Genomic DNA, 25405 nt, shown 5'->3' on the forward strand with positions numbered 1-25405 from the left:
TCCCTTTATAGGCGTCCCAAGCGCTTGCGTATCCACCTACCAGGTCATTGCGGTATCATTGGTAATGATGACGCCGATAAGGCAGCTCGGACGTCAAACCAAGAAGACCGCTGCGTCCCCATTCCTCTCTCAAGGACCGACGCCGCGAGACAACTTGGCATTCTGGCAAGCACTATCTCCTTAGCAGAGTGGAATACCGTACATACAAGGCGCACAAGACTGCACCGACTAAACCCGTCACTTCAACTCAGACCTGCAGCCGGTGTGCACCGGCGTGAAGCGTCTCTTCTGTGCCGGTTATGGCTTGGAGTGGCCTTCACGAATGCCTACTCAGCACTAATTGGAATGGCTGATAGTCCTGCATGTGATGTTTGCGGATGCGAGGAGAACATCGACCACTTATTGTGCCATTGTCCTCAATTTCAAGCACAAAGACAGTATTTGTCCGACACATTGAGGAAACTAGACGATCGTCCTCTGAGTGAACAGACAATATTAGAGCACCGTCCCGACCGATCATCGGCTCAGAAGGCAGTGAAGGCACTTTTGTGTGTTCTCAGAACTTCTGGTTTGCTCGAGCGACTTTAACTGAAGTGCTGTCCGTACACGTACCTACACCTTCTCTCTCCCTTCTTTCTCTTCCCCTTCTCCCTTCCCCCAGTGTAGGGTAGCCAACCAGACTACTGACTGGTTAACATCCCTGCCTTCCTGTATTCTTCTCTCTCTTCCTTTATTTGCGCTCCCCCGTGGTGGCGGGCCCCTCAAAACGTCACGCGTGTCTAATTTCCTCCGGGTTCTCGGGGCGACGGTGCCGTAGTCCACGCGAATGTATATAAAACATCACGGTAAATGAACTCGTGTCTTTGTTCAAAATTCTGTCACCTACGTGTCGTGTGCTAAACAGTAAACGGCTTCGCTGGTATCCACCTTAACAGAGTGAAATGGCTCACGATTTTAAGGCGAAAGCCTTAGGTGGCTCATACCCCCAATAGTCTGCAAGATGCGGCTTGCGGTACAGAAAGTCTTGCGAGGTCGCATGGCGTAGGCACGCGCTCATACCACTACTCGCTTTGTTGTCGTCTTCGTCCACAGCTGGCTCCGATGTCGCTCACTATGCCAAAAGAAAGACAAAGTTAATTAAAATAGAGTTAATGAGGGCACTCCAACCCACGACATTCGGTCGAAGTCGAACCTACGACCTTTGGTGTTAAGAGGAAGTAAATTAAGGCGCAGTTAATTAATGTAAACCTCATTAAGGGCCTCGAACCGACGACTTTTGGTAGGAGTCGCACCCTCGACCTTTGGTGGGAGTCGAAACCACGACTTTTAGTGCTAATTAGGGCGAAGCTAATGGTAAGGCAAGCTATAAGGTGCCTCGATATCTTCCTCGCCCGCCGCTACGGAGGACATCGAGGCACCCTAGCATGCCCATGAACACAGCGACATCAGCATGATTACTTGGTTCAACCATGACACATACAGAATACACCTTGATGGAATTTTCCCCGAAAATAACATTCGACAATGTGGCCGACCACTCAGTACGAGCAATTATGTCTACAATGGACCCTGACTAAAATTTCTTAGAGAAAATAAAGAAAAAAAACACGGACGCAGAGACGTAATTCCGAACATACAGAACCACGAAGTAACTTTGCTTAAACCACCCTTATTGTACACGAGAACCCAAGAATTCAAGCATCTAAAAAAGACTCATTCTTGTAGGTTAGTAAATATTGGAAGGTGAACGGGTTCAATTCCCGCTGCCGGTATGCACTGTAGTCCATGTTGGCCCGCTGGTAGAGTGAGTCCCATGCGGCCCAGGTTAGTTGCGCTCCTGCTCGCGATGGACGGCGCACGAAAAGCAACCTGGGAAAGTCAGGACCAGTGTCCTCAAGGAGGGTGATAGATCTTCCCCGATATAGCCAACTCAGTTTCGTGGATGTGGTTGCGGGTGTGTGGATGTGGACGTGGATAGCGGGCTCATGGGTTGCCAGGGAAAGCCACTCTCCGATTTCGCTGTGGATGCAATCGGCGCTATTCATAGCGGACTTACGTTATTGCTGCTCAGAAGAACCGTAGTTTTACAAAGTTACTTTTAGAGCACAGCTCACCCGTTCCTGCGTTGGGCGACGGCCTCGGATTCTGCGTAATCAGAAAAACGCACGAGCGGACCGCCGTGGAGGACAAAAGACGGCGATAGCGAATAGAAATAGCGAATTTCGCAACATCGACATGACTTACCATCGCATCAGAAAGTCGTGCAAGCAGCCGCGCTGTTGCTTTTTCTTTCCTTTTTTCCTTTATCATGCTCTCTTTGCCCACCTTCCAAGCCCTATCACAGCCCATCGCAGGGTAGCAAACCGCAAACTCGATAGCCTCTTGTTAACCTCTCTGCCTTTCCTCTCTCGCTCTCTCTCTCTCTCTTTGTTGCTAGCTTTGGCGACTTTTTTGTCTGTTTAGCGACGATGTTTATTGCGAGAGCAATTACATGGACACTCCAGGCGCATTTCGGGCGTCGGCGTCGCCGTGGTGTTCCGTATAAAGTGCAAGTGCGATAACACCGCTGCCGCGCGCCGTATGCTACAGGTGCAAGAAAGCGTGCGAGGTTGAAGCGTGCGAGGATGGTGGCTAGATCCCACTGGCGCAAGGGTGGAAGGCGGGGAGTAAGCCCGCCGTTTTCCGCCGCGCGCAACGCACCGGGGTGTGCGCGTGTATGGGGGGCTCTCCTACACCCGGGCGCTCCCTCACAGCACGTGACCCTTCAGACTTCCCAAAGCTCTCGCGCGACAGCAATTGCCGGTAGGCTCTGTTATTATTCGAAGGCGAACAGGAAACTTATTTCGTTATGCAGGTAAATCAGCCAGGTTACCGTCGACAGGTTTCATCTACTCATCACCCGTTCCCATTCTATAGCGGCATCTGTAAAGCAATAAACACACAGCATGTCCATATAGATTCCGAAATCCACCCAGCGTTGTTGCCCATTGCCTATTTTCATAACCTCCGCAATAGCCCTAAGTGGTTCCTGATACTTGACGAAATAGTCAGTCTACTTTTGCAAATGCGGTGCCTAATACTTACAAGTTTGTTAAAGCTACGGTCGCATCAGAGATTTTTGCTTATTGGTGGTGCTTGGCGATGAACCCACTCCTTGAGTTGGCTGAGTGAAAGCACGATTCCTTTGCATCAATGTCCTCGCGTACGAAACTGCCCCAAAGGGCACAACAGATTTAACAAGGATGTTTTCCAACCCACGTGTGTGCATCAAGGACCTAAATGGCAAGGAAGGCTACGCGCAGGCATAAAACGAGGAGTAAAAAAAGAACAGTTGCCCGCGTTCGTTTCACCGTTGCCTCCGAGATCACACTGACCTTACGTTGGTGCCCAGGTGCGCTGGTACGATCTCGGAGGCCACGGTTTCACGTTAACAGCACCCACGGGTGTGACAATGCAGCTCAAGGTAACATTATTTTGGAAGACACTTGGGTTAAGCCTAGCGAAAGCAAGGTGAGCCCAGTGAACACGCACCTGTTGGCACCGTAGCTGACACTGACCAGGGAGGCTGGCAGCAACGACAGCAGGAGACCCACCAGGTGAGAGTAGACGAAAGGCTCCTTCTGCTGGTACGGGAAGTAGTCCTTCCACTGCAACATGCTCACAAAACTCCATCAATAACCATGCCCAATCTGCCACCCAGGAAAGGTCAATTTTATGCCGTCGTCGCAACGTGCACCCTCGATGGCATTTATTTTGACAAAAAGTCGTGCACTTTGCTTTTTTGTTCACTTAGGCTATTCCCATAAAGCTGAAACTGAAAGGACTTGCGATACCAAGTTCAGGCGCCTCTTGCTCACCGTACCACGGAGATACGTGCTCTTGCTTTTAAAGTGGTGCGTATTGTCCCACACGTCAACGAACTTGCGCTTACAAAGCGCATCTGCAACCCGACTTGGTTGCAGCGCAACAAAGATATATATTGGCCGACAGAAAATTATGATAGACTTCTAGGCGAATAATCTATCATTCTAGCTCAAATATTTTTCGTAACTTTCGTTTTAAGTAGCGCTTCATATCTCTTATTGGCTACATTAACTGATGCTACAAGCTGTGAATTGAATGACAACAAGCACTTCGTTAGCCCTAATGCTCACTTAGGAATGCCCACAGTAATGCAAGCTCAGTTCCTGTTACTTCGCTATCGGAACTATTGCTATGGACAGTGACCACAGTGTAAGCAAGCACGCTACAACCGCTAACGGCTTACCTTATTAACGTCTATTCTCCGGAAACCCAAGGCAGCTGAGGATTGTTACCGCTCTTGAACTCGGTGCTTACTACCAAATGGTACGTTACGAACCTAAACAACAATTTTATTTTCTGCAAGAATAAGTTGTAAGTAACATGTGGAAATTCTGTCAAGTGTCATGTTGCTTTTCGCAAAAGCAGCTTATGATCGCCTAAACATAGAGGCCAAGATGTAACATCGCGAGATTGTTTCGCATGTGAATGCTTCATCCTGTATTTTCATGTAATCTGACGGTATCCTCACTGGGTGGTGTACGTCACCTGTGGAAACAGAAGCGTCTGAGTCAAATTAGTCTTATTTTCACAGAAGATGCAAGCAAGAATATAAATAATACAATTTCATACAGTTCTACATGCGCCTAAGTTCATATTTGTAATAAATATTTCACACGTTCACTTCACAAATAATTCTGAAAAACATAGAACGCAATGCATAAGGATTCTCAGGAGTCTACAGTAAGCCAGCCACACCTCCTTGTTACTTGGCTATCCCGACTGTAGCCATGGGTAGCATAGTAGCTCGCACAGCCAGCAATAAAGCCAGAAGCGCTGACACAGTTTGACTGAAGGCATCGTCTGAGTAGGTGGCAACTAGTTTCAGACCTTAGGACAAGGTTGGAAATACAATTTGTACCAGGGGTCCCGCTGTCCCCTACGGAGCCTTAGTTTACTATTTACACACACATGGACGGACCATATTGCCATATTACCATATTACCATATTACCATATTACCCTTTTAATAGCCGGGAGCACTCACGGAGGACACTCAATTCAAGTCGCAGCACATTCTCGGCTACGAGAGATAAAGCACACTATACGCCGCAAGAGTTATGTCTTCCGGAAAATCATCAACTTTCACCAGACAACTTTTGTTGTCGTTCGTATTTCTTACTTACGGAAAAGTAAAGAAGCGGAGAAGGCTCTTAACCCCCCCCCCCCCCCCCCCCATACGAACAACTTGGATGCCTCTTTGCCTAATGTGCACTGAGAGATTGCCTCAGCGATGAAGATACAGATATTCAACGTGACAAAAGAAATTCAGTGAAAAACTTCAATACCGTCCGCACTGTAGTGGCCATTTCTCATTCATGTTCAGCTGTCTCCGCGGCAACTTACTGCAACTGAATATGCAAATTAGGAGGCTTAACCCAGACGCTCTCCCAACAAATTGCCTCGAAACAGCTTCCTTCGAAGTTTCTTTCTGAAACCCGCAGAATGCGTTATACGATCTGAACGTGCCCGTTCAGAGTGGAGATTTTTCACCGATGCCCTGTCTTGCATGGAGAATCGCATAATCGTTGCCGTGATTGCGAAATTCGCCAGCGACCTATCATGACCAGCTTCTCCTGCACCACGCAATACGATAGTATAGTAATGGCCTTCACGATTCATAGAAAAAAAAAGAAAAAGAAAGTGAGCTGAGATACCAGCAACAGCGCGGCAGTTGCCCAGCCTAACTTATTTTTACACTGAATATTGGAGAAACGCAGCGTTGTTTCTATCTCTTTAGTTTGAGCCTCATGCTAGCATGATCCACCGTCTCAGGTTACTCGCGTTCAAGGCCCTATGTCTCAACCTCTAGCTGGCTTGAATATGTTTGCGACCTGTATCTTGCATCGGATATGTCACGCTCCGTGTCGCTATTCCTTCTCGTAACTTTGTGCATGGTGTCAATAGTTGATCCTTTTCCTGGGTTGCCATTCTCAACCAGAAATCTTACACCGTACGTGCGTAATTCCAAATGTTGACTTCTTTTTTACATGGACAATGAGGCTGCTTGCATTCTGCTCACTTGCGGTGTGAATAAACCTAAGGATACTCTTTGTTGGGTGTGCCCGGCATAAGAAAGTACTTGAAGAGAACACCCATTTGAAGTAATAAATTCTTATGGCGTTTGTGATCTCCTTGACCTTGATAATCTTGTGGTCTCGCGCGCCAAAACACATTTGTGTCGCATGAAAAGTGTCAAGCACATGTTAATGTGCGCGACACTATTCTATGATTTCTGGGCAGTTGCCACTTGGCAGAACGCCTCTAGCGTTTCAAAAGTGTTATATACTTTTTCAGTACCGTGCTGCACATACCTCCACTATGAGCTCCCGTGTTTCATCCCTTTCTCTTACTTGATTGTGTTAGATTTTACGCATCATTCTATGAATAAAAAGAGCTCTTCACCGCTTCGTCCAATATTCGATAATATTGGCCTGATGTACCAAGAAGCAAATGCTACTTGTGACTAGTTATGTCACGCCATCGGCACTCAAACAAAGCAGGTGTTGACCAAGTACCAAGCTGCACGTGTAATTATTGCCGATATTTGTACACATCTGAACATTGTGCAATTTTGAACAGACTTCTTGTTTCATTTAGGTCGAACAATGATGACACAGAGCAAAATGAAGAAAGCCTATCTAAATAAACATCATCATCATCATCATCATCATCATCCTATTTACGCCCACTGCAGGTCAAAGGCCTCTCCCATACTTCTCCAACTACCCCGGTCATGTACTAATTATGGCCATGTCGTCCCTGCAAACGTCTTAATGTCATCCGCCCACCTAACTTTCTGCCGCCCCCTGCTACGCTTCCCTTCCTTTGGAATCCAGTCCGTAACCCTTAATGACCATCGGTTATCTTCCCTCCTCATTACATGTCCGGACCATGCCCATTTCTTTTTCTTGATTTCAACTAAGATATCATTTACCCGCGTTTGTTCCCTCACCCAATCTGCTCTTTTCTGATCCCTTAACGTTACACCCATCATTCTTCTTTCCATAGCTCGTTGCGTCGTCCTCAATTTCAGCAGAACCCTTTTCGTAAGCCTCCAGGTTTTTGCTCCATACGTGAGTACCGGTAACACACAGCTGTTATACACTTTTCTCTTGAGGGATAGTGGTAACCTGCTGTTCATGATTTGAGAATGCCTGCCAAACGCACCCCGGGCCATTCTTATTCTTCTGGTTATTTCAGTCTCATGATCCGGATCCGTGGTCACTACCTGCCCTAAGTAGATGTATTCCCTTACAACTTCCAGTGCCTCGCTACCTATCGTAAACTGCTGTTCTCTTCCGAGACGGTTAAACATTACTTTAGTTTTCTGCAGATTAATTTTCAGACCCACCCTTCTGCTTTGCCTCTCCAGGTCAGTGAGCATGCATTGCAATTGGTCTCCTGAGTTACTAAGCAAGGCAATATCATCAGCGAATCGCAAGTTCCTAAGGTATTCTCCATCAACTTTTATCCCCAATTCTTTCCACTCCAGCTCCTTTATGAATACAAATAAATATACACTTACAATATTATAACGATGACCTGAACTTGCCAGTTGTACTTCTGGTACATATATGCTGTTAGTCTTGGACTGCGCGGAAAGTTAGTAAAAGAGTAAAGACGCAGAATCCAAAGTATCATGGCCACGCCTCCCTGAATTTTGTTGTCCACTCCTGATTCGTTTCATCGAGAATTTTTACAGCGTCCGCTCTGGATTGGTTAACGGTTAAAATTCCCTCTGTACTGGTAACGGAAAGTACTGTGACATCCACAAAGTAACACAGACAAACCGGGAAAAGCATTACGGGCTAAAATGAAGAAGGAAGATGTTTATTTTCCGATGTCCCCGTTTGTAACGAACATGCCTTCAGAGAATCGGCAACTTCGAGAAACAGTTTGCTATTTACTGCCACAAAACGTTGCTCACTGGTTCTCTTAAGTGCTAATTTAAGCTCAAATGCAGAACAAGAAATCGCAATTTTCTTGTCCAATATATATTCGTTACCTTTTGGTTAAATTACTGTTAAACGTTATATTTTCATTCCAGAAATCACGGCATCTGGCCAAGAAGATGGCGAAAACTAATTATATTTGAGGCAAGACAGCTGTATGGTTAAATTTTTTTCCATTCGTGCTCTACTGATGAAGGTCAAAACGACACCTTCTGCCGAAATGTTCAGCTTTTCTATTATGACAAAAATATAGCATTACCACAATACGCACTTTTCACCAGTGCTTAGGTGAAGGCTGTGCTTCCAACATGTGAGAGGCTGCCGAATGAAAGGCTGTTACTATGCTGTACTCAGGGCAAGCACTCTAAATGTGGCACGGTGTCATCGTAGCGACATTTCGTTGCTGCGCGCCAAATGTTGGTTACTATGGCCACGCATTGATGTGGCGATAGTCGTTTCTGTAGCCATGCTCTGTGGTTCGACAGAGTGCAAGAAGACCATTCGGTTTCGCAGGAGTTTGGTATACTTCCTAATCGGGAGTTCATCGCTTTGCACAACCACTGATATCCCAGAACATCAGAGAAGAATTGAAACAATGTCTGGAACATATGCAGCTGAAGCTAAACTCGTAACTGAGCGTAGCAAAAAGCCGTGGACAGAAAAGGAAGGTTGCATGGGTTTTAGGATAACAACTAAGCAGCAGGAAAATTTTGCAGCGTTACGCGTCTTTTAGAGACACTCATCTGCATCCTGGCCAAATTTTACAAAAATTGATAATGTGCATTCGGAGTGAGCATGTTTAGCATATTTCGATTTCCGTTGGTATGTCTATTTTAGTTTTACACTCTTTTTTTTACTTGTTCACAAGTAATTCTCGAACACAATGTCAATCGATCAATGCGCAAGAATGAGCAGAATGCATGTATCTACGCCTTATTGTAATTTGCAAGGCCCTTCGTGTTGCGATTTTTATTAAACTAGTCAATATTGTTCTCATTCACTATACTTGCGATAAAAACCTTGTTAATAAGGGATAATTTAGGCTATTTGATAACACTGTCCTACGCCTGGTATTAAGCCCAACCTTGCACAGCCTCGTGTGCAAGGTTGGGAGAATTAGAATGGGAGAATGGGGGAATAAGCTCTATACCTTGAGTAAAGTACACCCAATTACCTTTACCATTACCAGTGATAATAAGATCGAAATAACGAGAAAAAAACACTCAAAAGTTGCGGAACTGCGGAACAAATCCAAATTTTAATGTAACGACAGCGAACTCTTAAAATGTTTTTACCTGTGTTTCTATCATCATAATTAGTACTCACTGATATCATTTCTCATATATTTCTACAACTAGCCAGGGCGTTGCGTTCCGGACATACATCTCCTAATTATCCCGTTTGCTTGTCTTTTTTTAAGTCTGAACATATTTTATCAGAGTCACCCTAGACGGTTAGCACTTTCTCACTCTTTGCGATAAATTATTTAAGATGTGTTTCTTGAAAAGTATACTAAAGCTCGAAATGAAAACCGTAAAATATGCAGACCTTTTATCTTGAAGCAAAGCAGCAAGCTAGTTTAGCCTTACCTGGTTCCTACCTCCCAAATAACCCTCTTTTTGTAATTTCAAGGCTCTTTATTTTATACTAATAAGAAACCGTTTTTCACGTGCTTCAATTATCATGTTAAGCGATCTTTTTTGGCATTTCATCAAAATAGTCAAAATAAGAACCTGCCAAGCAAAAAAGAATCTCTGCTGTATGCTTGAACTTTAAGACACCTCCACAAGCCCGCTCTTAACCAATATGTCGAAGACTTGAGAAGCATCTCAAACATGATTTATAGCCCAATATCTGGAAATCTCCCACAAAATATACATGTACATCGCTTAATATACGTCAATTGTAACGCAAACCATCAAATGCACCAATACATGAGTACACTTAACCTCGCTTACCTGTTAAGAAATTACGAGCACTTTGTAATACTGTCATACGAGGAAGCTTGCTAGCGTCCCAAATGCGCTGTTTTTTTACCACAAGGCATGGCCGCTTTATACATATAGCCTTTAGCCTCTCTTCTGGTGTGGCGATATATGTTTGAATGTGGATGCATGTGAAATTGAATTTCTCTGAAGAAAGCTCTCTCAGGAAAACTGAGACAAGCCTTCTTGCACAGTTGCTCACTTTAACAACAATGTTTAAGCTCTTTCTCACAAGCACTTCGAAGCTCGAGGATGCACGCTCAATGTTTCTGACACGATGGGAATTCATAGACATAAGGCTGAACCTCAACTTGCTTCATACCCAGAAACAGGGTGTCTATGTTTACATGCAACTCTAGTAGTTTCTTCGGCATAAGTCGAAGGCATACACAGAGGAATTCCGAGGAAGAGTAGGGATGATGACGGAATATAATGAGCCACCCATTCACGCAAGCGCTCAGTGACCTGTAAACGTACACAAAAACAAAACTATTTACATTCAGTACGCACTGCCACCACCACCCCAATACACGCACATACGAACAATACACAACGTGGCCACGTACATACACTAATGAACGGCACTTGTTTACGCAAGCGATCCTCATTATATATACAAGTGCGGACGCCAGTATCACAAAAAATAAACGTAAGAAAAGATCTAGCACATGTGAGAATACAGAGGTCTAATAGCGTAAGGCTGAGCGAGGGAACTGGTCTTGGGATATCTAGGTGGTGTTGGCTCTGCATACTTTGGTGCATGCGTTGCCAAGGCTTGACAGGTCGACAGAACTCATAATCAAGGGGGAAGCTTAGTTCCGGCCAGGGTGGCGCTTGTGTGGACCATGTGCCCCGTCGGGGCCAAGGTTATATGTGCAGTACCAGACGATAATGATGTTTTCTTCAAGTTCATGGAAATACTTTCGTCTAGTCTATTTCTAATGTCATGGCAGTTGTTCTTGTTTTAAAAGCTGAAGTAATAAACGATATTTCGTTTCGCACGTCAGCGGTTCCCGTTTGCGCCTGTTCTTGGTGATGGCTATTCATGAACGCGCCGAGGAAGTTAAGTCACCTCAAGCGCTATGAAGTAATACCAGGATCAAACATGAAGGGGTTGCAGCGTTACTGGAATACTATCAACGGCGTTTTTCTCACTTTCACTTTCAGCTGAATAGGTCGGCACCAGTTTAATTTGTGCCTTAGACCAACCAGCGCTTGGAATTATAGATGTATAGTATATTGGCATGTTAGTAATAACAACGATAATATTATCAGTATAAAGAACTTGCTGGCAAAATCTAGGACGGGTACAATTAAATTGCGAACGGAAAGGGTCGAAGTATTTAGTTTTATAGCATATCTTTCGTTCCTTCTACATAATGAGGAAATGCTTCCGATGTGACGCGTCGCGTTGATATATTCATTTAAGATGAATAGCTTCCAGGACACATGTGAATACCAGGCCGGTATCTTCCTGAAGCGTTACACTGTACCACCCTCCTCTGCACATTTCTAAGCAACTGTGTGACTGTTATAATGTGCACATCTCGACATGCACAGCTCACTCTTTCCTGAAGTTCCATATGGCGCAACCACCCAAAAATTAACGATGTTTCCTCGTCTTAATCGCTTCATCTGAAAAGGTTGTTGAATATTCGCAAAATGGCGGAGATTAATGAAATATTTTGTTTCTTTTTGTTCGTTCAAAGCGACACAATTTCAACTTGGGGTTTAGTGCTGGTCACTAAACAGATGTATGTGTAAGCGTCCTAGTAGCGAACTTCTGCCTGGCGGACAATGCTAGCGAGAAGAGAAAATAAGCGAATGATAAACTTTCTTGACCATTTGTGCGAAAGCACTTACTGTGGATTACGATGACAAGGGAAGTCTGTACAACTGAACTCACAGGAAGCAAAAATGGCGAGGACGTCTCCACATCATTCTCTCCCAAAGTCGAAAGGTTCTAATGCTTGCTTTTGCAGCAACTCAAAGCGGCACCCATATTTTCGAACGCACGGGCCCACACTAAGCGTGCAAGCAATAGTGGACCAGCCGTATATCGTCTGGGTGAGTGATTTGAAAATAGGCAGCGAAGTCAGAGTTAACCAGGGACATTTTCGTACTCCAGTCAAGAGCACAAAATTGTTCATCACAGAACGAACATTCCCTTTTGCTGTGTAGAGATGGGAGATCGAGGAGCTTCCGTATAGAATGCCTTCATCATGGAACGAGTTCCATTTCACTAAAACTCAGGAGAGTTCAGCGCTAACGAAAGAAAAGAACTCCACTAATTAAATTTCCATGGAAGGTAAAGTTTCCTACGCATACCCTCTTGCAAATGCAATGAGGAAATATTAGACAAACAGTAATGGTATTATCAGAGGGTCAGTGACGATAATACATTTTTTTTGTATTTTCATGCAGAAACAAAATTTTAGAAGTGAGAACATGTCGTCATCCTATTTCGTCACTTTCTGCATTTTCTGATCGAATGGAACGTCGCTCTTCACATCTCAAATTCAGTAACAGTGGCTTCAAGTAGTTTGTGTGAGCATCTAGGCACATAAACAAAAAGAAATATATAATATAATCTCGCTGAAGTACTTCAAATGAACTCGAATCTAGATTCGCAGCCGACTCACACTGAATAAAAAACGACATTAGGTATAGTCGGAAATCTTCTTTAGCTGCGAGAGGAACGCCCTTAATATTTCAAGAGACAACTTCCTTATAGCATACGTTCTCGCGAAGTGCGGACAGCAACTTGTCTGTTTGCGAAGAGTTTCCCAGAGCAAAGTTCGAATGGGCATTGAGATGTCTAAAACACACACCAAAAGAAACGACTGAAGACGCGGTTTCTAAAGCAAAGGGAGAGTAGGGACAGGTGGAAGTAAAATCCATTTACAGAGGCGAACTGTCCTAAGGAATGTTTGTTGACTACGTTTGCCTTCTGTTCGCGAATTCTTTTCGTAACTGACATCCGGTCAGCAGAGGGTGTGTTTCTTCCGGCAATAAATGACTGCGTGTTATGCCTTCAAATCTTCACCTCTAAACCGAAGGAATAGAATCGATACTTGGGCTAAATTGTTGGCAAAGGCGAACGCGCAAACATAAATACCACCACACCATTGAATGAATGGCTTCCCAGCCTTGTTAAATTATGACCGCTGTTATCAAAACGTCAATAAATATTGTCTACACGGTATTCAGGAAACTCGTTAATACGCGCTATGATAATAAATCCCCACCACTCAGCTCAGCACCCAGGCGTTATAAAAGCCGGACTCTAGTTGATTTCAATTATTCTTGCAATTCAACACAGAAACGCAAACAAAACACACAGATACGCACAGATGTATCGTGGCCGTGTTTTTTGTGTCATCATCATCAGCCTGTTGTATGTCCAGTGCAGGACGAAGGCCTCTCCCTGCGATCCCCGATTACCCCAGTCCTGCGCCAACCTGTGTGGCAGTTCTGAAATGCACGCTTTCGGAACGGGACAAAGAAAATTGTAACAGAGCATAACTTCCCCCACGCCAAGGTTGTTTGTCAGGGCCGTCAAGCTGGCTGCGTGAAAACTCGAAAAGACTGACGCGGAGGCTTAGGCTCACGAATGATACTCTTTCTGAAACTAATCTCAAAGGCTGAGCTTAGTTGCCAGGCAACGCAAACGAGAGGCGCCCATCCACTCGAAAGTCATCCTCCGTATTTTGCCCGTGTGGCCCGCTGCGCAAAGTTTTTCTTAAAGCTCGCCGAGGACTTCGGTTACGTAATCGTTCAGCAACTTATCAGGCTTAAGAGAACCATGAGACTTGGAGAAAAAAAATCTATCACTAGCTATGAGGAACCTATGTATGTGTAACGAATCTCATTAAGCGTCAGATTTTCATTTCCAGGAGATTCTAGCTGCCGCTATGATATATATCGCTACTATCACCACTAAGTCGATGGAACATCTTTATCTTGTTACACACAGGTCTCCACTGAGTAAAGGCCACGTGGTTGTTTAAGAGTGCGTTTGTGTGATCTCAAAACTTTTTTACAGTCCGCGCTGTGTCTTCCTTTCTCCGTATTAACGCATTGCGCGCGGTATGCCTCAAGTACGGAATTCCGACTGGTTAGGCAAACACCGCTTTTCTGGGAAGCTTCTTCTTATACGCTAAAATTTCATATCGCTCAGGAAATAAACATGTATACAGATTGAGCCTCTGCGTGGGAAGGTGCGATGAAAGTTGGAACAGAATGGCTGCGTGTGTGTTTTGCTTCATGGATTTCAAGAATATGGTGTCTGTACGAAATACACCTTAAGTCCTTGCGAGATTGTAGTCTTGAACAGGAACGTATGAAAGAGCAAAGCTTTTTCTAAAATGTTGCACAGAAATGACCTCAAAATTTCCACCAAGCTTTTAATCTACGTTTATTTAATTCTACTAAAGCGAGTTGCACGGGCAAGCTAACTTTCTCAAATCATTCTTTTTAACCCTACGCTATCAAGTTAGAACCCCTCGTTTATTTATATTTCACAAATATTCTGCTCACTGCGATAGATTTTTAAAACAGATCTACCTAACTCCCAAATGCAAGCGTGTACTCGTGAATAGCGATGCTATTACGGCTGCGCCCCAGTTCACAACAGGCTTTCTCTGCTAATCGATAACGAAACCACTACTGCGTGTAAAGCTCGAACTCACCCCTAAGTCCTCTTGAAAGGGTATGACGATTCAAATTCACTAAGCTAAAAAAAAATCCAGTACAAGGAAGACCTAATTCTGCAACCACTTATCGGGCCCTGCCTAGAAAACGGTCTCCGTTTTCTTTACAAGCGATTTGCCCTTTTGATGCTTTTTTCCATTCAGTCATTTCTCCGATGAAAGTCATCTCACAAAGCGGCTTTTCAAGTCGGTTCCGAGCAAAGTAGTCTTGGCCACACGCCAGCGAAGATTGCCTCGAAGCCCTTTAATCGAAAGCTAATTCCATAGTGGAAAAAAAAAAGTTGAATGCCGAATGGTTCGTGCTGTTGAATTGCTTCTCCCAACAGGGAAATCCACACTGGCCTCAATGCAACGACTACTTCTTTCTTGCTGTATCGCTCGGAGCATTTCATCTATTGGCTTTGACCAAACGAAGAACCGTGGGTTGACGAGGAGCTTTCAAGCACGACGTTCAAAAACTGTCAAACGGTGGTGACGTCGACGAGCTGAGCCACAGGGCTGGCTAATAGCACCGCAGCGAAGTAAGAATGCGGACGCAGACAGATTTTCTATCGTTTAATAGAGCCTATACACTGTGGCATCTCTTCAGGGCGCTTACTCAGCCAAGTCAGCCCAAAAAAAAATGTTAGTACAGCCACTTAATAGTTTCAACCAAATTTCACCGCTCATGAAGGTTAATTTTTAAAAAAAGTAAGAAGTTTTAAGAAACAGGTCATATCCATATTGTTGCATTTTTGGCCAATTCTTCTTTACCGATAGATTTTCGCTGAAGATTATCCCGTTACATGTGCTGAGCGACACATCACTACCAGGTCGCAACCATATTTGTTGATACATTTTTGCATATTATAACACACTGATTTCATTGAGTGCTCTACGTCCGTCATGTGACAGTTTCAAAACATTGCAAAAAACACTTAGTTTTATTTGCATAAAATTGTATCTTTATGCTTCTCTTTGTGCTTCGTGAAAGGCAAGCGCCATCTCCCAAGAATTCTTGCCGCCTCTTGACTTTATTCACTCAATACAAGTCAACATCGTTTTATTAACCAGTAAAGAAAAAAATGCTGCCAATTTGGTTTTATAATTTGCAAACTTGCATTATAGTCTGGAAGATTAACATTCCGAAAATAATGCACACATCTAATATCACTTTAGGCTAAAGTCGCGCAGCTTGAAGTTCCGCGCGCAAACGTACATCGCCACAATGGCGCCAACTCTTGCCCCATTGTTATTCTCGTTGCAGAAAAAGCACCCAATGAGTAAATGACACGTTTCTTGAAAACATATTCCAAGTACTTGGTGCAACCTGCGTGGGACCAGACTAAGAGCGCACAATTGGCCAAAACAAAGTGTATGGCTGCGTCATATTTCATAGACCAAGTAGAGGGATAACCATTCCAGTGTAGCCACGGTATACATCGCTGGGGGCCACCACCAGACATCTTTGCGCAAAGACCAGCTTCTCGACACAGCGAACGCGATTCAGTGTATAACACGGAGAGCGAGTGGCAAGTAATGATCCCGGCCCTTGCCGGATCCATGCCACTTGCCGCTGTACTGCATGATTGACGATGCTCGGTGGGGATCATCCAGGCGTTGCGGTGTGGCACGCCGCTGTGTAAACTCGAAAGAAAGGTGGACTCGACGGTGGCGCCCTCTGTTTACGGGTAGTTTGGCTTTATCTTCTGCCTAATGGTCTGCTGGTTAGGTATAGTATAGCTTACCTCAAAGGCTGGCGGAAACATAAGAAACAAGGGCAGTCTAGCTGCAGGCGAGTGTAGTTGGTTGCCAGCTGACCAACTGTTAGGGACGGGGCTTGTGCCCTAGCTATGCGAGGTAATAGCGATGGCCTGCATGTTTTATCGACAGTTTCGATATCCGCTCGAAACGTGCCATAGTTTCACTTTTTCGCAATACTTTAATCCGTGTTCTAAAGATTAGTGTCCACCGGTACTGTATCAAAAATTAAAAAAAGAGATTGACTCTCCATTCCAACCCTGCGAAAGTGGGTGGCCAACGAAGCTCTTACAAAACCACTTAAATGCCGTCGATGGGGATATGAAATGTTTTATTGTTCTGCCTAGTCTTAGCACGACATCGCTGTTGAGCTTCGATGCTCATCGTATTCAAGCTGCTCTTTCAGGAGTCTTTGCGTGGTAACTTTGCGTGGTGTGCCTATAGCGGTCTTGCAATGAACCGAGTTGCAAGGCAAGTCTCCTTTCTATATATGACGTTTAGTGACGTCACTCACTGATTCGTATGCTGCTGCTGCCCCTTTCTCACTGGAGCAGCTTATGCAACCGTAATCTTTACTGGGAAACACATGCAGGGACTTTATGTATCCCTGCACAGGCACCTTATTTTGTTGTGTGTATTTCTTTATGTTGTGTGCCTGATTTAAAAGGAGGTACGCACTTTTTTTTTTCGGTTCACTTCTTTTTTACTTCTTTTGCAGATGGACACAACAAGAAATCCCGACCAACTAGAAGCTAACAGTTTCGCAGTAAAAAAGGCAGGAAACTTTGCTAGACATACCTAGTGACTCACACAAAACAGGGTCACCACTCCAACTGTCACAACCGGCGCGGTCAACCGTATCCTACTTTATTCAATGACATAACAGATTATCATTATTACAGAAAAAAAGATTTTACCAAAAATATTTCATACGAGAAAAATTGTTTGCTCATTTGAGGGCAATTTGAATTTCCCTATTTAGTGCCAAATTATGTGGGATAAAAGAAGCTCAACATAACTCCAGTACTTTCTTCACCGTCACAAGACTTGGAATAAATAGCTGACACACATGATTTTTCTTTATTTGAAAACAATCAGGACACGGTTTCATTATTTATTCTTTCGGAAATTAGCTGCTACATATCTGAAAAAAATATTAAGTTCTCCTATTTACGAAAAAGTTATCAGCTATCTGCTAAAATTTTATTTCTTCCTCACTGTTGAGCCCAAATTCCAGCGAACAAAGCTGAACATCAAAAATATAGCATACCGGTATACCGGCCTTAATAGAACACCGTAGTGATGGTTTTCAGAATTGCGCAGATAGCGGTTATCATAGACGATGAAATCGACTGCATACAAACTAGTAAAAGGTAAGTAAAAGCTGATATTTTTATTTCATGAATAAAGATACCTTGACATTGACACCAAACATCGCAAAATTTTATTGCAGCTTAGGTGGCGCCGCGCACAAGTTTCCTTGTTCTGAGCGCAAAAAAGTTGTTGATTATTTACAAGCTCCTTAATTTGCCAGGAAGTCTAAATGTGAATTGTATTGCTATTGAAAGCATGCACCGACATGCATGTAAGCGTGATTACTTTTTCTAGCAATCAGACAACGTGCGAACCTGATATTTCATGTTGCTTTAGAAATAAGACAATATTTCACATTCGATTCAGTAATAGGTGTTCGTTTTTTTTATGTATTCATATTCGATTCAATTTGGATGCCTTACTATTCAATGAACCCTATTTATGATTATTCCTAGAAACAGTACTGCTTGGTTTTATGCAGCTAACCTCCTTTGTTCGCACATTCGTTCCTGCGGCCACGGTTATAGCGGGTTTGCCCACAAGCACTCAGAGAGGTTAAGAGTGTTTGGTGGCCGTATGTATCGCCATGGCGCCGTGGTTCGCATCGAACTTGCCGTTCTTGCATTTTTCAGGCATACAGTTGCATCAGGAATTCGCTTATTCACTCCACGCCTACCTTCTAATCAAATGGTTGGTGCATTTGCTACACACACTCTTGTCATTATCGTCAAAAAATGATACTTCGTCAGCAAAAACATCGAAGAGAGGTCAACGCGTTTCCTCCAATGTACAGAAAATAGTCGCAGTTTCGCACGCAAGGCGAACTGCCACTATGAGCACGCAGCGCGCACAAAGTTGTGGGCCGTCTGCAGTTCATTTTCAAGATACGGCAAGCGCGTTCTGCGCGTGGCCATCCACAGTACACACTTGTTGGCGGAGTCGAAGTCCTCCCTCCCGCACTGCCTCCACACTTGCGTCCACATATGGCGCACGAGGTTGAGCCGCGATAATCAGTTCCCCTTTCACCCGGTCGCGAAATGCGCAGTTACTACCGGAGCACAACGCCACCTCCCCCCTCCTCCCGCGGGGTTCGCGCGAAGGAGAACTTTATACTGAACATCACGGCGACGGCGACGACAAAAATGCACTTAGAGTGTTCACATAATTGCTGTCGCAATAAAAGCCGTCGCCTAATATGCGGCAACAATAATTTCACGTGCAGGCAGCGCCAAAACTCTGAATCGTGCGATTTATTCTCATGCAACAGACTGCTTTTGATTTCAATCAGTACCACTGACTCGCATGTGTAACGCAACACAAGGCTCGTTTTTTCTTATTTACAGGGGTTTTAGTCGGTGCTGCATGATTTATGGCCTGTGCACGCGCGAGGGCACGTGTGTGCGTGTGCGTGTGCGTGTGTGTGTGTGTGTGTGTGTGTGTGTGTGTGTGTGTGTGTGTGTGTGTGTGTGTGTGTGTGTGTGTGTGTGTGTGTGTGTGTGTGTTTATGTGTGTGTGTTTGTGTGTGTGTTTGTGTGTGTGTGTTTGTGTGTGTGTGTGTGTGTGCGCGTGTGTGTGTGTGTGCGCGTGTGTGTGTGTGCGCGTGTGTGTGTGTGTGTGTGTGTGTGTTTGTGTGTGTGTGCGTGTTTGCCCACGTGAAAAGAACGGCGACTTCAGATGGGGCGTTCTTTTCCTCTTTAAACATGTCGGTTCCCCCCTCTTGAACATGTCAATCTCTTCTGCGGCAAAATGCGAGCGGGTAATGCTTGCTTTCTTACACATTTTATCATTTTCCTATATAATGACTTCGCAAAAGACTGATAGGTCTCCCGGTTCTGCCATGATTGTCTTGTTATAAGGCTCGCTCATGCCACCTATTCCTACATTCTATCGCAAATCATTTGTCGTGCATTTGCAAGTGTACTTGTTGGACTCCTGTCACGTAGAGCCGCTTTGTGGCACCAAATGCATCGGATTACAGATGTCCTTTATAATTTACCACATATCGAAACCAATCTGCATAAAGGTTGTCTTTACGTGCGTGATGTCCATTGAGCTGGTTGTTTCTCGAGTACAGCGGTAATTGCAATCAAGCACGAGGTCGGGGGATCAAATGCCGGGTATATGGTGGCCGCATTTCAACGGGGGTGAAAAGCAAGTACGCCCGTTTACCGTGCATTGGGTGCACGTTAAAGAACCCCAGGAACTCAAAATAATCTGGAGGCCCCCACTATAGCGTGTTTCATAACAGTATCGTGGCTTTGGCATGCAAGAACCCCAGAAATATTTTTTTATATTACTGGCTTCATCGTTTGAATATATAGAAGTGTAAATCACCGCTAACATGTATGTATAGACCAGTAGAGAAGACTGTCATACATGATGAAGGTTGAGTAGAGACAGAGAGAGAAAGAAAAAGGAAGGACAAGGAGGTTAACCAGAGATTATCTCTGGTTGGCTGCCCTGTACCGGGGAACGGGCAATGGGATCCAATAGGGGAGAGCGAGCAAAAGAATTTAAAAGATAACCATACACACACGCACACACATACACACATACACAGAATACAGAACTGTTTCTGTTTACACTGTCACGCAGTCTGCGAAGGCATTCTTAGTGTTACGCAGTGTCACCGTCCAATCCTACGTCACACAGTGTACAGTCACAATTTGTCACATAGTTCCCTGTCTTTTAAGTAACGCAGCAGCGCCTTCATAGCGGATCGCGCTGACGTTCGCGCAGACCAGTTTCCAAGGATGTCGTAAGCAATAGGCAAAAGCAATGACATAACAAAACACAAACAAACGCTGTTTTCATCGTTCCGAATGACAGAAAATGCATCTCCGAATTATGCCATTCATTTGGAACGGATTTGGTGAGACACTGGCGTGTACGCGGTGTTTATCCACTCGAAAATTCTGTCTAGTGTAAATGTCCGAAGCCCATATATTCTCGGACATCGCTGCGACCCACTTTTCGAGGGAGGCTCTGCAGCAGCAGCAGCCCTCCTCGTGCACGAGCGTCCGCCATTTGTATACATGTCGCTTTGCTATGACGTTAAATGAAAGTTTATTTTTAGGTTTTCATATATCGTGGTTTTTGTTCCACAAACAATGCCATCTCAAACTCCATTTGTCACAGTTCCCCCTTTCAAAAGACCATTATTGAATGAAAGATCCCCACAAACTCGTCTCTTCCATTTCTAACGAGACACAAATATTTGATTCGAAGCAATCTTCCTTGCGCCGGTTGTGATCAAACATGGGACCGTGTATGATATCGCGTTTCAAACTACACCAAATAAACTTTTCTTGCCATAGATCATTTTACATATCATATAGGTCAGTAATCGGAGGCCATAGCGGGGCATCGCAATCAAAAATGCATTCTGTTTCTTTCCTCTCGAAGTGTTTCCGACGTTTTTTTCCAGACTGCAGTAAAAACTCGAAGCTGAAAATAGACGTTTTCGATATCGCATCTAAAGTGTTTTCTTTACCAGCTGCCTAAAAGTCCAAGTTAAACATTCCTGTTCTGCGCAGAAACTGATGCTAGAAATCGAGATATACCCTTTTTTTCCCAGCACGTTTTGGCAGACAACGGCAGTCCAAATAAAGAACCTAGATGAAACCATTACTTTAGCATTAGCTAGCACTGTGATGTCCTCGATTTGATCGAGTTGTTCGTAGGCTATTTCAATCGAGTTGTTCGTAGAATTGGGACACGTGCGCGGTGTACCCTCCTCCACCTTGGCTACTTCGCTGATCCCTCACCTTCCACCAAGCACAATTTTATGCCTAGTTTCGAACTGGTCAACCTGCATTTTACGTAGTGATGCAGTACATTCTTTCTCACGGGAAAATTTACTAACGCTGCCATAATGCACGGAGGTGGCATCTAAACTTACTTTGAAAAGGTGGCCCTCGTTTTCCTGTAGCAGGTACCACTGGTAAATCATTCAATGTCTCTTCCTGTTAGCCTGCTTGGTAATACTATTAACAACCTGTCATTGCATGAAGACAACGAGGCAAATCTAAGACACTGTGCATTTGAAAGTGAAAGGAGTGAGAAGGACAGAGCGTAGAAAATGTTCCCATGGACATGTTGCGGATCATGTGATGTGGTGTTCCTTACAGGGCACCTATTACAAAATGTATTCTGAAGAAATAACGCTACTTTACTAAAACTCAACATTTACAGTGACTGTCTCCGACAACTCGTTCTAAACGTTGCAGTCAATTGTATGTAGCAACGCCCAATGCCACGAGATTTATGAGTCAAAATGTCTTTAAGGGGTCGCCCACATTCAAACCATCTTGGGGGAAAAAACGAAGACTCGTGGCCCTTTCTGCGGTTCCTGTTGGGAATTTCTGCTCTCTACTGTAGTGTCGCTTGAGCATGCGGGTGCGCATGCTCAAGCGAGTGTGTGTTCATGGTCTGCGTGTGTGCGTGTGTGTGTGTGTCATTTCGTTAAATCCTCATGCCACCTCTATATGTTCAGTTTACCTGTGTATCCATATGTCGCTCAAAATTCTGAGGATGACTGCTGCCTACATCGTGAATATCATCAAATAAATAAATAAGTAAAAAATCATACAGAGCTTGACTCTCTCCGTCCGTATGCGTAGCTTCTTACTGTGGCCCCCAACAAGATTTACGAGCATTCGCTCTAAATAGCAATAAACACCTCAAAACTCGGAAATATGCCTTATACACGCGTGTGTGCAACATTGCACGGTATTGCAAAAAAGTGCAAAATTGCAAATGCAAAATATTTATACCAATTTAAAAGAGAACTAAAATCATTCATAATAAATACCTATTGAAACTGGCCATTTTTAATAACTTTTTCCCCTTTTTTATATTATCGTTCTGTTAACAAGTGTTCTTATTACTCATATGCTATAAACATGTTTTGATATTACCCTTAGCTCTCATCTGTACTACTGTTGCTTTAAACATTGTATAACATCATAAGTGTTTCTGACAAGAGGTCCCGATACAGTCTTTGACTATGGGACCTCCTTATGTATACTACGCACATGTAATTATCTGCACTTTTACTAATAAATAAATAAATAAATAAATTAGCACGCTGCTACAGCTAGCTTATACCATCGTTATCTGTGGTACCTGCCTGCTTGAGCGCGCTAGCTGAATTAATCTATAGGTGCGATCGTGCAGCGGATTAGATAGCACAAGTAGAGTCATGAGGAGGACTGGCGATAGCGGTTACACTATCAACACGCTTGATGCGAAGCACTTCATCTGCCTTCGCTGCACTCTTCTCATCTACATACCTGCACGCCTTTTGCACACGACCGTGATCGCGTTAGTCTTGGCTGGCACTGTTTCGACAACCGCTGGCCACTAAAAAGGCCTGTGTACGCGTTGTCACGTGGCTACTCGACCAGCTTCGGCCACAGGCACACGTAACCCGTTCTACAGTGCTATTACGACGCAGCGGTCCATATTGAGAAACACAATGCCAACATGAAACGTTTACAACAGGTTTCACATATATATATGTGAAACCTGTTGTAAACGTGTCATGTTGGCATGTCATATACCTACATATATATATATATATATATATAAAAAGATCAGATATTAGCCGGCGAGCGCAGCTCCTGCCGTGTCAGGAGAAAATAGCTCCTATGTAACTGTTCCTAGCAACTATGGCGCAAGAAGCTGCAGAAGTGGAATGCAGTAGTGAATCACTTTAGGCGTGGCAGCTTCGGCACTTCGATGTCGCGCATCATCTCGGCACTTATATGCGAATGCTCTGGATTCGACAAGAACTAGAGACACGTTATCTGGCTACGGTAGGCTGCTATGCCAAGGGATTTCCGTATCGTTATTTTTGCGTCCCGCGAGAAGAGCGTTGCTCTCGTCAGAAGGCTTATCGGCGCGCTCCCACGATCGGCTTAACGATGTTGCGTCCATGTAGGCCCAACGTATGCGCAAGCGCTTCAGATGTGCGTAAACGTTAGCGAGAACAGTATGATATACCTTCGTACAGTATACATGACGAATAAGGATTTCCCACAACACAGGTAGCAGTGATAGCTACAAAACTAGCAGCGAAACCTTCGAAAAGACGAAATTTCTTGCAATTGTTCATTGACTGTGGTAACTATAGTTCAATACATAAGGGTTCACAATGCTCCACGTATTACGTATTTTGTGAAGTGCAGATTTATGCAAACTATTTATTTATACTACACGTTGACTGAGAAAGGAAAGAAATGATTCGCTCATATCTTTCGAGATTGTTTGACCAGCGTGAATTTCTTCTATATCAATCACTGCCGTGGACACGCAAGGACTCATTGAAGGGCCACCTGTAAAAATATCCACTGCCGCCTTCCGTTGGTATCTAGAGCCGGGTTCTCTAGTGCTTACACTTTCGAGTGGCAATATATCTGACACTGTTGTGCCTCTGGAGAGAGTTTGCCGGCTCGCCGTCGACACCAATGCAGTGTTATCACTGCGCAGCTACCGGAAGCGTTTATATTACGGTCTTCGGGCCATGAAAGGCCACCTGGGTTGCGTGAGTGGATAAAGTACTGCCGTACTTCCACAGCCGCGGCTGCCGGTCAATAAGAAATAATTGTGCAGTGTAGTCCCAGCAGAATATTTTCCTAAGCTTTCCCAAGTCTTTTTTTTTCGTTGGTGAGGCTATCCCGTTTCCCCCAAAAGGATGGCAGGCATCCGCTGTTGTCGGACATTGCATCTTGATTCTGACAGCTCCGATTCTTATTAGCCGAATGAGCGTGATTTATATATCAGGCACGGGGCAATCGAGCCCATCGGGAGCCACGTAGTAGGTTGTGAAGGATGTTCTGAAGATATGTGCCCGTTGCCTCATGCCGTGTTCGGTGGCACTAAACCAACGCGAGTGTCTAATCTGCTCAGTGCGACACCTGTTAGTGTGACAGCCACTTTAGTGCGAACACTAGCAGCATCAGGGTCTATTGCCCGTAGCGCTGCTACAATTTTTGTTGCGACCTTGATGGAGTGCTTGATAGAACAAAATTAGCGCTGAAATTTCGGGGTCACAATAATGAGGTTGAAGTCGACTGATAAGCTAAAGCTGTTATCCTTTCCCCTAGCACGTAGTTTAGAGCAAGGATTTTTTTGCCACAGTTAGAATGTCAGGATGTTAGAAACCAGTGTCCTCCAAAAGCATCACAAAAAAAGAAACATTGGCCGATTAAGAAAACATGGGCTGTCTTTTCGTGACAAAGCTCTTTTGTGACAGAAAAACTATATCCGAACAATTTCTTTTTATTTAGGAGGAGGTGTAAAAAATGCTTATCGTAAATAATTATCTGCTTCGGCAGGCAGTGTTTGGGTCACTAGAATGTAATTGCGTTTTTTATTATGTACTAGTGTCACACGGCCAAAGAACGAAAGCCATAAAAAAAGGACACCACAGCACAGCCAGTATATGAGCGCTGACAGACAACTAGTGTGTTTTACTTGAGCAAGGAAAGTTTATGATCCGCAAGGAAACTTACAAGGAGAAAAAAAGGTAACTTTGTTTCTGTTCTTTTTTCTTGGCTTTGTGGTGGATCACAAGTTTCGTCGTTCACAACGGACCACACCAGCTGGCAGCCGGC

General features: G+C 44.2%; 1 long non-coding RNA gene across 1 annotated transcript in view; it reads left to right on the top strand.

Moving 5' to 3' along the window:
* Positions 1–25405, top strand: part of LOC140219895 (uncharacterized) — a 234931-nt gene that overhangs the window by 105171 nt on the left and 104355 nt on the right. The window lies entirely within an intron of this gene.

The sequence above is a fragment of the Dermacentor andersoni genome, chromosome 8, assembly GCF_023375885.2.
Source record: "Dermacentor andersoni chromosome 8, qqDerAnde1_hic_scaffold, whole genome shotgun sequence".
Lineage (NCBI taxonomy): Eukaryota > Metazoa > Arthropoda > Arachnida > Ixodida > Ixodidae > Dermacentor > Dermacentor andersoni.